Source organism: Synchiropus splendidus, chromosome 2, assembly GCF_027744825.2.
Source record: "Synchiropus splendidus isolate RoL2022-P1 chromosome 2, RoL_Sspl_1.0, whole genome shotgun sequence".
NCBI classification, from domain to species: domain Eukaryota; kingdom Metazoa; phylum Chordata; class Actinopteri; order Syngnathiformes; family Callionymidae; genus Synchiropus; species Synchiropus splendidus.
The window spans coordinates 32,013,897-32,030,653 of NC_071335.1; the positions used below are offsets into that span (position 1 = coordinate 32,013,897).

The 16,757-nt window shown below is 40.6% G+C and overlaps 1 protein-coding gene across 5 annotated transcripts in view; it reads left to right on the forward strand.

Moving 5' to 3' along the window:
- Positions 1 to 16,757, forward strand: part of LOC128753506 (gamma-adducin-like) — a 68,587-nt gene that overhangs the window by 13,462 nt on the left and 38,368 nt on the right. For 4 of the 5 annotated variants that reach the window (XM_053855284.1, XM_053855279.1, XM_053855285.1 and 1 more), the window contains exon 2: positions 5,599 to 5,847. The exons of the other annotated variant lie outside the window; for it this stretch is intronic. The gene's annotated coding sequence lies outside the window, so the exon portion shown is untranslated. The remainder of the gene's footprint in view (positions 1 to 5,598; positions 5,848 to 16,757) is intronic. 5 annotated transcript variants of the gene reach the window in all.

Sequence of the window (16,757 nt, forward strand, 5' to 3'; positions counted from 1 at the left end):
TAAAAGAGTATAGAGTTCCGTGAGGATCACTTCTTGGCCCCAAATTGTTTATCTTACGTCAATGATATCTTTGATTTGTAGATAACATAATTATTTTTAGCTATTCGACCGATCATTAGCTAAGACAACAGGACAAAAAAAATCTGTAAATCGGCTGTTCTAGCTTGCCAAAAAGTCATCAATCGGCCAGAAGACTGCGATTGGTGCTTCACCAGTCATGATAATCTGCCGCTCGCTTTACAGACACACCAAGCCATCTGGCCAAGCCAGTGATGCTCCATTAACAAATTGTGCCACAATAGAAAGTGGATTAACAGCTGTTGATATAATTCCTGTGTTTGTATTGTCCTTTTCTGGTAGCCATGATCACCCTTTGATGTGAGTAAAATTAGGTTTGTAGGTAACAAAGACATCTAATACACACTGCATTAAATAAAACCAATAATGTTGATGTTGTCTGACCTTATTTCTGCATCACTTCCAATAAATTTAACGATAATATTGTATAATGACAGCGTTTATTTAATTTAAAATATTGTTTTATTCCTCCAGGCTTTTAAATGTGACCGTTACCTGGCAACTAAGTCACAATAAGAAAAAGCAGACATTCCAGAAAGCCTCCAGAGTTTTCAGCACAATGAGGAAGGCTGAGAGTTAAAAGAGCTAAAAGAGACTGAGGGAAAAAAAAGGGAAAATACAATTCCAGGAGTCGCTGCTAAAGCGTTCTCCAGGTCTGGTCAAAACTTTCCTCCATTAATTTTCTGGCCTTATTTTTTTTCTGTCTTCCGTTGTCTTTTTTTTTTTTTTTTAAGGCAGTCACCTACTTCTAAAATATTTCCAGGCAGCCTTTTCTCCTTTTGACATTTTCAAATGTTCCAGTAAGCACAATTTGTCTTAACTATATTTAGTTTTAGAATGATGTACGTCACTACGCCAGTCTGCTTCTCATACATCAGAATTAATTCATTTGTTTAGTGTCTTGTGGCACCTCTTCCAGCGAGGAGTGTGTATGTTCTCCCTGTGTCTTGTTAGTGTTTCCTTCTGGCTATCCTCTCACAAACCAAAAGCAAACAAAGGATTATTTATAATTAAATAGTTTGCGGGTGTGGGTGTCGTGCTCTGCGATGGACTACCTCCAGTGCAGGGTGTTTCCACCTTCAAATAGTTCTGACTGGTTTCCCTGCAACCTCGTGAAGAGCCGGAAAACCAATGAGAAGGTGTGTCGCAGATGTATCACACAGCAAAATCATTTTTCTGCTTGTCGTCCTGGCTCTCATCTGGCCACCATGGGGAGACTATTTTGAGTGTCATCAATGATGGGATTGGAGGACTGTAGTTCGCTGCCATGATTACAAAGGATTTCAAAAGTCCACTCACTGTGTGAGAAGTTGCTTTTTGAGATTTAGCCAAAAGCTTTGCACAAAGACTCAACAAGTAAAAGATTTTTTACTCCCCGGTATAATTCATGTTCTATTATGCGCAGTGGCCTGCAGAGCTGCAGTGCTGAAAGGCCACAAACGACAGCTTTGTGTGTTGGCGGACTGGGATAGTTGTGGTGCAACACACACACACATGCACATTCACACACACATTTTGGCAGTGTCAGCCCTGCGCACAAATCTGTCTGCCTCAATAGGCTGATTCATTAGTGACTCACCATGACACGAGAGAAGAAATCTGACTTGCTGGAGAGGGAGGAGGAGCACTGCTGTGGACAAACCACCCGACCGAGTCGCTCTGATCATCTTCATCTTACACTGGACATTTCAGCATCACAGTTGTGCAACGTGTATGGTCCCACAAGTCGCCTGGTTTATGCATTTTGCAAGTGAACTCAGGGGAAAATCTGTGCTTGGTCTGCTTCCCTGGTGACCAGACCTCATGGAAGCAGAAGAAAATGGATAGATGTAGAGAACTGGAGATTAGCAACAGCTGCGCTACATTAAGCAGGACGCCGTTGCACTAATAACTGCTTTCATGTTACAATGCATTTGTAGTTTCCAACTCAATTAATTCAGTTCATGCGATAATTAATGAATGCAATGCAGCAGCTGTTTTTTTTCTTGCTTTACAGCAGCATGATTATTGGTAAATAGCTGAAGAATATATGACCAAACGTGCGTGAAATTCTTACTTAAATCATTGTACAAAATGGTTGTCAGGGTCGCACGGGATGAAATAACTCAGCCATGATCAGTTATCTAGTGGAACTAGTTCCCATAGTTCCAAGCTGGTCGGGGTAGTCTGGGTTTTGAGCCTGCAACCATCCTTCCATTTTCAACCCTATCACATTTCGGCCTCCGTCAATAAAGCAGAAGTTGGTTCTGTCTGGACCCAAATAATTTCATGAGGCACTGGGAGGTCCTTTAATCATACAAAATTCCTCACAAACAAAGAATTCTGTACCTGGCAGCTAACCACGGAAAAAAAAGAAGTTGATGATGTAAATTAATGGTTCCTGGCAGCGTGCTCAGTTTCTGTCACTCAGCTGGAGTCGAGCTTAAAGCAGCGGCCTCCTGCAGCTGAGAAGCTTTGCCAGACAAAATTTATGTCTGGAGCTACTCAAAATATTCGATCGATTTAAAAAAAAAATGTATACCAAATTAGGTTGCATTCAATTGTTTCCCTGGAGACACACTGCTGTATAGAACCCAATTAACATGTCTCACTTTGATCCGGACAGAAAGTCTCATTACGAGAAACACTGTTTTCTTCTGTCACAAGTGCTTACAGTCATTGTCCCCTCCCCCCACAGACCAAAGGGACTGTGCACCCCATATTGCGAAGTGCACTTGCCTCAGGGCATCAGTAGTAAGAAAGAATTCTCATTATTAAGGTGCTTAAAGCCTTTTGTCCCAGTCTTGTCATGTTTAATTACAAAATGTTCGCTGGCCCCTAACTATTGCATTTGTTTTCTATATAAAAATGTGCTGAATGCATGAGGTCGTATTATCAGCAGTGTTTCCTGAGGTCACCGAGTATTTCACGTCTTCATGTGACACTTTTCCCACACGTCCTGGAACGTTTCCTATCGTAAATGAACCTAATCTACTGAGTGTGAAAGTACAAAACTAACCCTGCAGAGACTTCAGATTTCTGTTGTGATCTACATACTGTCTTGGTGTTCATTATGTCAATCCATACATTTGTTTTCAATTATTATTTTTGATGATTCAGTGTATGCTTAACCCTCTACTGCAAGACTTATTGATGTTGCAAGCCATAAACTCCTTTTTTTAAAGGCGTGGTGTGAGGCATAATATTGTGGTGTGTGGCCTCAGGGCAGTGCTACTGTTGCAGTAGAGGGATTACGTGCTTCTAATTTAATGATTTTTTTTATGGTAAATTATGTTAATAATGGACTACCTTGTATTATTATTTGAGTTATATGGTCTATATTAAATGATTTTATCATTTAGTACTTTATTATTAACATTAACATTTTGAAAATAAACTATTTTTTGTTCGGAGTAATGCGTTTAACAAGTAAATCTCTTTTTTACATGTACTGTACAACATGCCCCATTTGAGTGTTGTGTTGAACAAACACTGATCCAAACAGACCTCTCAGCATTATTTGTGGAAAACCTCATGGGCTTTTCTCGGTGTCAGTCATCTATGTTTAACATAAACTTATGTATGTTCTGGTATCCTATCTTGTAAGGTAATGTTGTAGTCATGACCACCAAACCCAAGAAGAAGCCCAAATGAGGGGCGAGACTAAGACGAATAACTCCCCCTCATAAATCTTGGTCTCGAGTTTGGTGGTTGTGACTACAAAACTACTGTAAGGTGATATTGTTTAGGCCAAGCTATCAGTCACAAGACATCTTAAATCTTGCCCAGTTAGAAGCCGTGCTGCTCGTGCTCCTGTATGTTTCACTCAAGTATGCGCTAATGTTAGAACAGCCACGCAGCCGAAGCTATGGTGTCGAGGACCTTGGGGTGAGGTTTATTCTGGGACAGGTATGCAATTCTGTTGGAATTGTGGTTGAATAATATGTAATTAATTTGGTGGAGTTCCAGTTCATCACGCCCGTTTTAATGACGGTGCAGAAAGTTTCCTGCTAGCATAAGCAGAAAGCTCTGACACGTATTTACCGCCAGCAGTGGCACCCCTCAAAATATATTCCATCCATCGGGATTTACAGCCTGAGCTGAGGTTGATTTACACAACGTAAATGTATTTAAAAACGCAGCAACAGCAGACAGGGCAAAACAGCCTCTAGAGGGCTAACAACAGCCAGATTTTACTGTCTCCATCTCGTCTTGAATAATTTATTCTGCAATGATCTAGCTCCAGCAAATTGTCGATCATGTGTCTTACAATTACGGTGTGCTGAGTTAAATGCTATTTGCATTGGATGAAATTGTGATTTGTTTGTATTTTGAACTGTACATATTTCTTATTGACTAAGAAGACATTTTTGTGGGATCTCCCTAAGAATGTGTTTGAGATTTGTATCACAAGTCGGTAAGAAATGTCTGTGTCAAGAGAACCCAGATCGCTCCGGCCTCTAGCACGTCCCACAGGGTGGAGACTGTGGCCCAAGACAAACTGAAGCTATATCTCTTGATAGATGACAATGCCTCAATAGTCACCTGATGCTGTAACGTCTATATCCGTAGATTACATTGAGCGCTGAGAAGACAGGTCACACCAACAGAAACAATATTCAGGTTCTCTGCCAGGAATTTTTTAACCCCTTCCTCAAATACATAAATAAAACTGAAATGCAAAGCAGCCAATCGAGAAGCAAATAAAAGTTTGGTGACAACAAAAACACTAGCAAATCTCTCTCCATTCTGCAGCCGTCCTCACACGGTCCCTCTCTTCATATGTCCGATCAGACGCATGACTTTAGTTCCGTAAGCCATGGGCGCATTCCCGTCATTTAGTTGTTTCTTTTGGGGTTTTTCCACTTTTTTTTAATATGTATCATCGCGTGACATTTTATCTTTAACAAAGGGATCATTATTTTGCAGGCATGGCAGCCCTCATTTAAGCCGTGGCAGTAATTACATGTAGCGGAAACCCTGATGGAAACGTGGATTACTCACAATATTTTTCAACTGGATGATACTTTTTCATGTATTAGATGCATTTTTACTGTTTTTTTTTACAATAATTTAATTGGTATTAGTGTAAATTCCTTAATGTTTAAGGACCACGCTATAGCCAGAGTCTTTACCCCTGACCCAACTGCATCAGAACATGCATGGTCAGTAGTCAGTGTTTCAGCCAAGAGGAGAAGAAAGCGTTTTTTGTGAACACAACTTTGAAATTCTTGCCACATTTTCATTCACGCACAGGTTTCAAAATACCTTTTATAAAGCCAAAATAGGGAGGACAGGTTCACTTTCATGTCAGCTGAAGTTGATCCACAACAGAACAGTTGAAAAAGCGCAAATATTTTTACGTTAAATGACCGATGCCTCCAATGGGGGGACATTGACATCTCACTTGTGTCATTTCAAATCACCGTTGCCCCTCCCCCTGTCCCCTCAACCCCTCCACCACAGCAAACACTGAATGGCCAGCATGCTGACCGCTCCTCTGCAGCCCGGGCAACTGATAAGTTGTGTCCTGCTTTGCAGAGAACCAGATAAAGCTGACTCACTGCTGCTTTAAAGAGCTGAGACTATCGCCAATTGGAAGAAAAAGGGGGAGAGGAGGAGCAAGTTGGAGCAGAGGCAGCTGGAGTAACTGCACTCAGCCAGAATGAGAGAGGCGTGCTAGAGGGAGAAGAGTGCTGGCACAGAAGTCGCTGCAGTGCAGGTGGATCCCATCCGTGGAGCAGGACAAGATTCAGTGGAGACTGCAGTGACATTCTGATCGTCCTACAGGTTTGAAGCCTCTTTATAGCAATGACGACGACGTGCAAGTCTGTGTTGTGGTGCCGGTGTGTTCTTCAGCTGCAGCCGACATAATGACTGCTGTGTTCCCAGCTGTCAGTGCTATCTCAACTCCCAGTGTGACTGATCTCAGAGCAGACTGTACCAGGAGAAAACTGTTCTCTAGAAACATATGGTTCTCACTCTTAAGTTTGTTCTGCTCCAAGAAACTTTGTCGAAGCAGAGTGGGTTTTCTGGGTCTGGATGCCTGAATAGTCTGAGCGTAGTGAATAAAGCAGCAGAGGCCCCCTTCCCTCCTTCCCAATTGTGGGCTCTTGCTTTGCAGAAGAATAGAGTTGGGAGCCGTGAATGGGCCTGAGATGGATTTCTGTGTGCAAGAGAGGTGCCGCCCTCTCGAGTGTCAGAAGTGGGTGGGTGGTGGGGGACACATAAGTTTGCAGTTTACATTCCATACATCAAGGCGACACTAATAAGAAATCATCTTCTCCACCTTCCAAATCAAGAAGCAACTCCTCTCTTATTCCCTGGATTTAACCCCTGAGGGAAGGGAGGAGCAGTGATCCTGATAAACTGCCTTTTCATTGGTGTCTGTTTACCATTGAGTGAGTGCTGCTGAGGACCCGCTAGGTGCATCTATTTCTGTACGGTCCCCTATGAAAGACCGTCTTTCACACCCGAATAATTGACTTTTCTCATGATGTTATTTGTTGACTTGTCTTAACCATGTTCACGTGCTTGCCTCTACCGTGGGTGAGGGTCCCTTTTGATCGTGTTCCTGAGGTAAAAACAGTTTGTTGATGACATCTTAGGTTTGTGATATTAACTAAAGATATGAGTTTGGGTTGGCTTAGATTCATTGTATGGGCTATTAGGTTTGGGATTCACATCATCAGTTTGAATGCAAGCTTTCTTAAGGTCTGAACCATGGGTCACTTGAGCGTGTTGTTGAACCATAACATAGAATATAGAATCATCAGCAGAAGTGTAGCAGCAACAGTGTTTTATGCGAGAAATATGACCTTGAGAGCATATTGTCTTGTGCTGAAAGAAAGTTGCACGAGCAGAAACAATGCTAATAAGGTCAGTTACATGGTTTTCAGTGGTCTTTCAACCTGCTTCTATTTTTAATTTCATTCTAATAGGATCTCTCTAAAAGTTTATTAGAATCGGACCTCATCATTGTGTCGCCTTTTGTTACAATGTCTTGTTTTAACCTGTAACTGTTTGGATGATGGATTTTAAGTTCATCTCTGTTGGACGCTTATGGTAAAGGCCATTAGAGTCGCGAAACGAAAGAGGCGCTCATGTGTTCACAGTTCAACTTCAGCACATGTAAATATGCTCAAAGAGCATGCAAGCAGTTGCCTTGGTGATGACTGTGAAGACGTTACATCAAATATTTGTTGAGCTCTTTTTAGGGAAGTAATAAAATCAGCATCCAGGCAGAGATTGGTTTAATATTGTTCTTATTGGTGTTCTCTTACTCTTAGTTTATCATTTTTGAAGTTCAGACCAGAGGCCTTGGAATTGAATTTTGTGGTTTCACTGGAGGCAACTTGATTTGCAGCTCTTCTGGTTTTGATTTCCTCTGCTGTCTGAATTTGAAAACAAGAGCCCATATCTCGCCACGTTGCGGAAAAATCTGTTCCTTATTGCGTTTGGCAGGAAAACTTGTTACAATGCAAACACTTGAGCTGAACACGGCGTGGTTAATGAATCACTGTGGTGCTGACTTAATTTCGGTGTCACTCCCAGTCCTCATGTTTGTACAGGAATGATTGAAGAGGATCTGTCTCCAATTGTTTGCTTTCCAAAAAAAAAAAAAAAGCAGAATCATATAATCAATCTTTAAAAAAAAACCACTTGGTCCATTACATAACCTTTTTTTTTTAGATGTGTACGTCCTTGCATGTGTTTGCGATTCCTCAGTCTCAGATTATGTCATGCAGCATGGGCTCCAGCTGTCAAAACCAGCTGCCTCTGGTTTGCTTTCAAGAAATCCTTTCCTGACATGCGTTGCTGTGTGTTTGTATACAAACTGTTGCTTTATAACTTCAACCTAGCAAGTGCTTTAAGCAGCATCAGCTATGAAAAAATATCCAGGCTTCAGATTGTGTTGAATGAAGCACTTTTTTTTTTGTCTGAGATTGGAGCAAGTGAGCACTGTTGCCCAGCTTAAGTGAAACCAAATGTATCTGTTAAGTCAAGCAGGGCTCCACTCTGTGCCAATATGTGCTTGCAAACTATGTGCGGACAAATAGCTGAACCTTGTTACTTTATTTTTATAGCGGACCCTGTTGCGTTTTTATTGGCAAAGCCTATTGGTGAGTTGCATGTCCTGAATCACTGTCGCTGGTATGCAACGGCACATGACCGGCACAAGCAGGTGTGTAGTGTAGAGGCTTGAACATTCTTTTCTGTACGATTTAATTTGAAATAAACCTTCTTAGGTTATGCTATGAATTTATTTTCTGTTGCTGCAGCTTCCATCTACTTTTCTTATATTTTATTTTATTATATTTGTTACTTTCTGCGTGTAGCTGCCAGTTAAGGTTGAAGGTACTTGACAAAGCAATGACACCCTTAAGTTATATCTGGTTAATGTTTGAGCCTTCAATCCACTGTGGGAATTTACTCACGATAGTACTCACAAGCCAAGTTGCTTTTATTGCCCATCCGATGTCCCACCTGTTGAAAACGTGATGGATGTATTGTCAATGCCACTGATCAATACATAAAACACAAAAGACACATCAAATGTGTTTGTGTATTTGACATGTATTTGTCACTGTGTTACTGGAAGATAACAACCACATGCACCACATCTGTAAAACTTTGTGTCAGATTGATTTAGCTTGAACAATTAGATTTAGTCACTCATGAACTGAGACACCTAGTGCTGGAGATCAAATAGCTCTGTCTGGTGACCTTGACTACACCAATGTTGGTCAGGTCAAACCAGTAAAGCCCTTGACTCCTCACACCTCAGAGTTCAAGGGAAAGCTATAGGAAGCCATCATTGTTGACATAGCTCTCTAGAACTTATCCACGCATCTAAATTCTGAGCCTTTATTGATTCTATTATTGAATTATCAACTATAACACTAGAGGGTGAAAGTTAGCGTTGATTTCTTCTTGGTGAATTGCTACATTCCGTAGTCAAGTGTAGCAAAATACTTTGAGAGAAATGCTGTTTACTTGTTTGTTTGATCACATGTGAGCCATTACACTGCAAAAGAACCAGTATGACTGTAACTACAACAGGCTTCTGTTACTTACCATCGCCGATGAAACAAACATTCTTATAGTCAGCTGGTCTTGTTCTCTGATTCCTTGTTGAGGGTCAGGGTTTTAAAGATGAATTATCTCAACTGCATTTTTCCTTTTATTTTTACTCAGTTTTACTCAGTTACTAACCCCCACAGAGGACATTGATAGAGCGTGCCGGCTGAGAACATTCATATGAGTATCTCAATGATTGAAGTGGTATTAAAGTCTGTTTCAGTTTTATAGTTATCTGTTGGTTTCTTATCTCCCACTCTGGCTTGGTTGTAAAAAATGTGCAGACTTCTGGGTTCAGCAGAGCAAACAATGAAGTTTACAGCCTGTCCTTATCTTGTTCTAGTTGACTCGGGCTGTCGCCAACAAGTATTCTTTGCCTTTTTCATTTCATATGGACGTAGTACTTGAGCTGCTTTTGGTACTGTACATTAAGTGCAACTCTGTGCTTGTATTTGCCTTCACCTGCTACTGAGTTGCTGTGTGTGTTTGACCGCACCACTCGATCTACAGTACTCCCAGGGTCATGCTACTAAATGCTTTCTCCTCGTTGATAACACTAAATTGACTGGCTGCGCTTTCTGAATTCTATGTTGTCACATCAGTTTCTTCACCAAACAACAACTGCTTTATTTTACTTTTGTTAAAAACTCCTGATGAAGGCTATCCTGACTGACAACAAATGACAACTAAGGTGCTGCTGTCAGACATTTAAGCACATCAGCATTGCTCCCTGTGGCTTATCTTAACCAATTGAGGTCTGTATCTGTGGGAGAACCAACAGTGTGCTATTAAGCGTCTCACTACAGTATGAAAGACAGATTTCTTGACAGAGAAATGTGAAAAGGAATCAACTCAAGTGGGTGTTCCCTTTGTATGCGGGGTCAAAATGAGTCATTGCGCCATGGATTTTTGGGAGTGTGCTTTATCAATCTTTGTTTTTCCCATGTTTTGTTATTGTCCCTCCAGCTGGTCCCTGATCGAGGGGGAAAGGAAAACAGTGGAAAGGTCAGAAATCTAAACACTCAGTCTGCCAAATAGTGGGGAGTATTTCTCTGTTGACACATCTGTAATGAAACTTTTTCTATCTCTAGTCTGTAATGTTTCCGGGGATTTAGTCTGGAGATGAACCTAATTTGAGAAATAGTAACACAACATATTGTTGCATACAACAGTATGAATACTGTATGTAGTCTTCTTTCCTGAGGTGGCATGTTAGTTTTATTCTGCCTGAGCTTTCAAATGAAGTTCATCCTGACATGATCAAGGTCATGCCCTCTTTAAAGATCCACTCCCTACATTCAGCAATCTTTGAGCAGACGTTGTCATCCACCCCTCTTCATCATTATATTGCTATCTCAACTAGATAACTAGATAAATACAGAAATAAATTAATAAATAAAGGGTCCTTGTCCTGCATTGCCAACCCTCCTGACTTTTGTGCTGCATGTGTGCGGAGCATTAAACTGTTGTACAGGTGCCCCACCGTACAGCTGGTACTTTGAATTTATCCTTGTTTTAATTCTGCGCTCTAATATGTCATCAGGTACAAGAACTTTTTCCATGAGATCTTGAATTTTTAACATCACAACATGTGTTTTTTTTTGCAGCGGGGAGAAAATCTAAGAGGCTTTGGTTCACTAACATGTCTTTAAAAGATCAAAGAAATAACAATACGACTGTCTAACTAACTTCTAACTAACCGAAAGAGTTTGAATCCATTTAGCAATCTCTTTTTAAAGTCTTCATCTTCCACCTGTTACTGTAGTTAGGATAGTTTCCTCAAAACTTTTTTTTTCCAAGAAAATACTGGATTTCTTTTAACAATAGCGTGGGACAAGGTCTGCCAATGCCTCATAAATCTTATTTTAATGTGGAATGTGTCCCCAGCTTTGACTCTCATAACCAGAACTGAGGCTTGATTGGTTTAACAGATAAGGTGGGTTACCTTTATAAAGAGGAGGGAAAGATTTTCACCTTTCTTTGGTTATTGGCATTTACATTAATATCTTCTTTAAAACATCTACTGTCTACTTTTGCGACCTATCTTTTAGAGTTGCCTTCTACTATATAGCAACAGGGATTTTTTTTTCCTTCAGCTGTATGAACGATGAAAGATTGGCTGAATACATCTTATCATCTCGATGCTGACCAAAGGTTAATCTGTTGTTCTTCAAACCTTTTAAGGTTCTTTCTGCTAATGCTGTTCTCTTGGTTTCCACCTACAGTCCAATATTCATGCCCATTTCCTTATACTGTATCTGGGCAATTCATCCGTAGGTGTCAATGTGAATCGCTCCTAGCTACAGATGACTGAATGAATAATGTAGGGGATTTAAGGGCAGGCCAGGGAGGATGGTTGAAGGATATGAATGTGTGTTGCTATGGTGTCAACTTGCACAGCTGAAAAATGTATCAGAATAATGATTCTCACCGCGCCCACGTCAGTGCTCCTCCTCAGGGCCCCGCAGACGATACTTTAGCTGGGTCATAGTAGCCTCTCTCCCAACTTCCCAGTCCCTCTGCGTTTGATCACTCTAACTGGGTCTGACACTGCAATGCCGACCCCGCGGTGATCGCAGCGGTCACCTGTGTTGCCAACAAATGGCTACTAATTGAGACGTAACATGAGAGTCTCCCACATACATGCTTGTTCCCCTGTGGTGCTAAGACGCTGATTTCAACTGTGATATTGGTGTGACTACATTAAGTCTCCTCTATGCAGCGGTGTCCAAACCTTTGAAAAAGCCTCGAGCCAAATGCTCTTCCTCATCATTATACAGTCAAATAAAGGAGGGTTCCACCGATTGCAAAAACTCTGACAGGCTGACTTTGTTTGTTTTCCTGTGATGTTTGACTACTATTTTATAGAAGAACAGTATCTGTTAACAGGCCAGTATTTTGCTTCTGAAAATAAAATGTTAAATGAACCTTAGAAAAATTTACTGGACAAACTAACAAAACTGAATGGAACTGAACTGGTGAATGTGAAACCACTAGTTTTTAACCATGAGAAGTAAATCTATCTCCAGTCAAACACAATCCGTCTCATATGTCATATGTCCAGCCGGAATGCGCGACTTGAGTTCCATGAGTAATGGACTTCAGTCTTTGTGATGTTTCTTTCTGGATGTTTCCATGTATAACAAAGCGACAACGGTCATGTTCATGTATACCTCGACATGCTATGTGTTTTCTGTTTGTTCAGATGTTTCCACATGAGAGTTCGTCTTGGAAAAGCAATGATTTTTCTGATGGTATGGTGTCTCTCATTTAAGCTGTGACGGTGGACCACGATTGTTTAGTGTTGCTTTGGATTACTGTTGTTCTGCAGGTGTGTGGTGATGGTGGCCTGTGAGTCTCTCAGCAGAGCAGAGGGGGGCAATGACAAGCGCTTCACAGGTAGATAAGATTGGTTTCAGAAGAAGAGTCAGTCACATAAATGGCTGCAACTAGCGATTATTTTGATAGTCGATAGATTGATATTCGACGAGTCACATGTATGGCTCAATGAACACGTCTGATTGTACTGCTAATAATAAATATTGATTAAAAAAGTAAGTACATTTTTGTAAACACTTCATGGTGTTATATGTTGTTTTGAAACTCTATATTCAGTCTTTCAATTTTAATTGCTCAAAATGTGGTGTGAAAGGGATGTGTCCCTTGATGTTTCCTTTGAAATGGTTCCACAGTTTCAACAGTTTGGGTCACAATGGTAATGTAGCGTTTCTCCTCTAACTGAGGATTGTGCGAGCAGAATGATGACATCACAGTTGTTGACTCATGAAGCGGTCAGCATCTCACTTAATAGTCGATTATAGTCAACTATGTTGACAAGTTGTTGCAGCCCGAAACCACATGCCATCTTTCAGATATGTGCCAATGGATTCTGCTATTCTGCTACATGTGTCTTTGTGATGATGACGACTCAGTTGAGTCAACGTAGAGACTTCACTCTGGTGTCATGTAGAGAAGTTAAATAAAATTAAATCAGCAAACATAGATGACAGTGCAATATATCTTAATTCATTCATACACTCGACTCTCCTGCTCCTCTCAAAGAACTGGGTAGTTTATTTGGATCAGATTTAAACTCTTGCACCATCACTGTCAATGTCTTCCTTATCAATTAAGAATAATTGTTCGTGCTAGTTTTATGTGCTAACTCATTCTTCAAGCTGTCCAGCCATCCAGCATGGCCCCTTAACATCTGCGCTTTCCTGTGGTCTACTCCAATGCTGACATCACTGATAGACCTGATACATGTATCTGTGCATGACACACCCTTCCCTTCTCACACACCTCTCTTGGGACCACCACAGCTGTTTGAGCATTCGTCTTTCCTTCCTCATTACATCACTGGTCCCCTTGGCGACCGTGAGTCACAGAAGTCACCGGTGGTCAAGAACAATGTCGTAAGTCTATTTACATTTCCTTTAAGCTCTTCCTGGTCAGGAAAGTAGGCTGGTGTCTGTTTGCCCTGAAGTGAAAGATAATACTGAGCTGCACCAGACAAATCTTCTCATCCAGGCCATTAAGTGAAGTTGTTGCTGAACTCCACCCACCTTCATTCTAGGTGGCAGGTTATTTATTCGTAGTGTTGAAGCTCTCTTAAAAAAATTACAATTCTGCAGCGCAGAATGTGGTGCATGCATAGATGCTGTATTGCGATTTTGGTCAAGCTAAGAAGAATCCATACGAAAACAAATGGCAAAACTGCGACAGCTTAACAGCACTAACTATTGTTTTGATGCCATTTTAGGTAACTCATAATTTTATTTCATCAAATTGCAGAGAGCCCCTTGTGATCGTCCCTATATTTTCAAAAATATATATTTAATTATTCAAGAGCAGAAAATTTTAGAAGTTGTTGTTCACTTATGTTTTTACTTCTATGCTTCTATGAGTTTTTTTGTTTCCTACATTTTCTGACATAGCGAAGAGAGGGAAGGGAGCTGGGTCACTGGGTTACGAAGGATATAAGAGGCCTGAGGGCCTCAGAGTTTATCTCTCATCATTGGTGGTCTCATTATCTAAACTGGTTCCAAATCTGAGAGACTTCCACAGCACTCATTGTGCTGAAGAGATAATGATCTTTTTGAGTTCATCCACCAATTTACTTTGGGAAAGTTGGACCTACTTTGAGATGTGTTTCCTTCATTTTTGATGAAATGACTTGTGTGAAATGGACTGTGCTCTGTGAGCGGACACAGCAATGAGGATGTGGACAATTGCACACGAATGAGGACGAATACTCACATGCACACGCTCATGCTGTGATCACACTCTGTATAGCTTGTTTTCCACAGAAAGTTGTCACTTGTGGCTTAATGCCACTGTCCCCCAGCTGGACCCTTCTTCCTGGCAGGAAGTCGGACCTTCCTCATTCAAACACACACACACACACACACACACACACACTTTGTGTGTCCCTTTTTTCCCTTGTTTATTTTGAAATTGTAAAATTTCAGATTTTTACAGAATATTCTGTGATTATCTCATTGACAGATTGGTAAAAAAAAAAAATAATAATAATAATTGTTGCGGCCCTTGTCTGAGTAAATATGTAAATTCAAAGGAAAAAAGCACATTTGCTAACTGACTTTTTCTGTTGAGACCCTGAAAACAAGATGCTCAATAGGCGGCTAATGAGGCGCGGAAGTGTCCTGGGATTGTTCATCTAGTGTGCCAGCAGCATCATTTGCCTCTTTCCTCTCTATGATGGATGTTGTGTATAGATTTGTGCCATGACCCCCGAGGCATGGGCTTGACAGGGCCGGATACATGGACACAGACACGAACACACATACTCTCTCGCTCTCTCTTTCCTCGGTTCAAAACCCCATCGAGCGGTCAGACGTGATGGAAAGGGTCACAGAGCAGTGACAGTGACTTGCTTTGAAGAGCTTTGTTTATTTCCCTTCCTGTCACAGCTGAAACACGCTGAGGATTTGGTTTAAATCAAAAGAGAACGTTTCAAAGATGCTTGGCCAAATTCCAGTCTGTTGCGACCAACCATTTCATAACCCGCCACATGGGTCCAAGCTGGGGCAGGAAGTCCCAGTGAGACTGGGGCCCTAGTGCAACTGTTGGAGGTTTGTAACATCATCCGTAACTCCATGGTTCAGGTTTGAGATCTGCTCAAGTGGCGTCTTTAGTCAGTTTGAAATTCATATTTCAAAGTGAACAGCGCAGTGAAAAGCAAGACTCAAACAGATGTTTTCTTTTAGCTTTTTTTTTTTTTTTTACTTGAATGTCAAATAACCTTATAACATGAAGCAAGTCGACGCTTGTTTGATATCCAGATTGGGACTGGTTTCGATCATGTAAATGTCGAAAGTTGAAACAGATACTTCTTTCGTGGACAGAGAATATTAATGCTAGTTTCTGTGTGAAATATGGCTTGTGAAAGTTTTAACCATCTAAAAGCTGTTTGGCTTCTTCTATATGTATACATAATATGAAGTACTGTGCTTTCATCCATGTGTTTCAGTAGAAATGAATGGCTTTAGTTTTGTCATTTTGACTGTTGGATTATACACCTACCTACATACCTGAATCTGCATTTTACAGTTAACAGTCTGTTTATTCCATAATTCCATCAAATTACCATACTTCTGCAAACTTGAATTATGTGCTGATCAATGAGGCCGTAATGAACAGTCAGTATTTATTAAAGTTACAGCCACTGTTCATACATTTTTCTTGTTTAAATTTGCACCAAAGTGATGTCAGCATTTTACGGTATAATTGTTGATTGTTCATATTGATCTTGTAATTTTCCTGTGGCCTTCAAAGATAGTCTGATGAAAATTAAGATTCGCTTTATACAGTATATACAGACGTGTGTATTATTATTATCAAATATCAAGTTGATTGCAGGATGTTGTATCTTGTTGTATGTTGTATTTTGCCTAAAATATCGCAATACTTGATTGTGTGATCCTGTCTTGGTATGTTAAGTAGGGTTATATGCATATTTAATACACAGAGTAGCTACTTGGAAACGCTGATGCTATTGTGACTTGTGTAACACCAATAATACTTCATCAGAGTTATTTTGTTGATTAAGGGAGCTTTTCTTTCCTTTTTTGGAGCGCAACATTTAATTGAAAGTCTAACTGCACTGCTGAGTTCATAACTTGTTTTCATGCTCATGATATTGCACTGCATTATCTGATTCCCCCCTTAAAATGATGGCTCATGTTAACAAATGACAATACATGTATGTTGCTGAAATTACAGTATCGCAATGTGTATCGGGACACGAATCATATCGCAAGATACCTGTCAATACACAGCCCTAGTGTGTATGTTCGAGTGGATCTCCATTGGCTGTACAATTTCACCCTTTTTTAAATGAAGCATTCTCTTAAAAAAAAAAAAAAAATCTGAGTCAGCTGTTTGTGACCCTTCTTCCTCTTAAAAAAAACAACAATCAAGCCCTCACTCTGGAACAAGGAAGGCTTCCGCTTCTTTGCTGTGGATGGAAGTTAATTACGCTGTAACAACGTTGGCAAAGAAAACAGCTAAAGATTCGGTCCTCAGACTAGGTTACATCTTTGCAATACTGACAAGCTAGAGAGTTCAGATTTTGCGCGCAGTTCTCTTCTCCATTA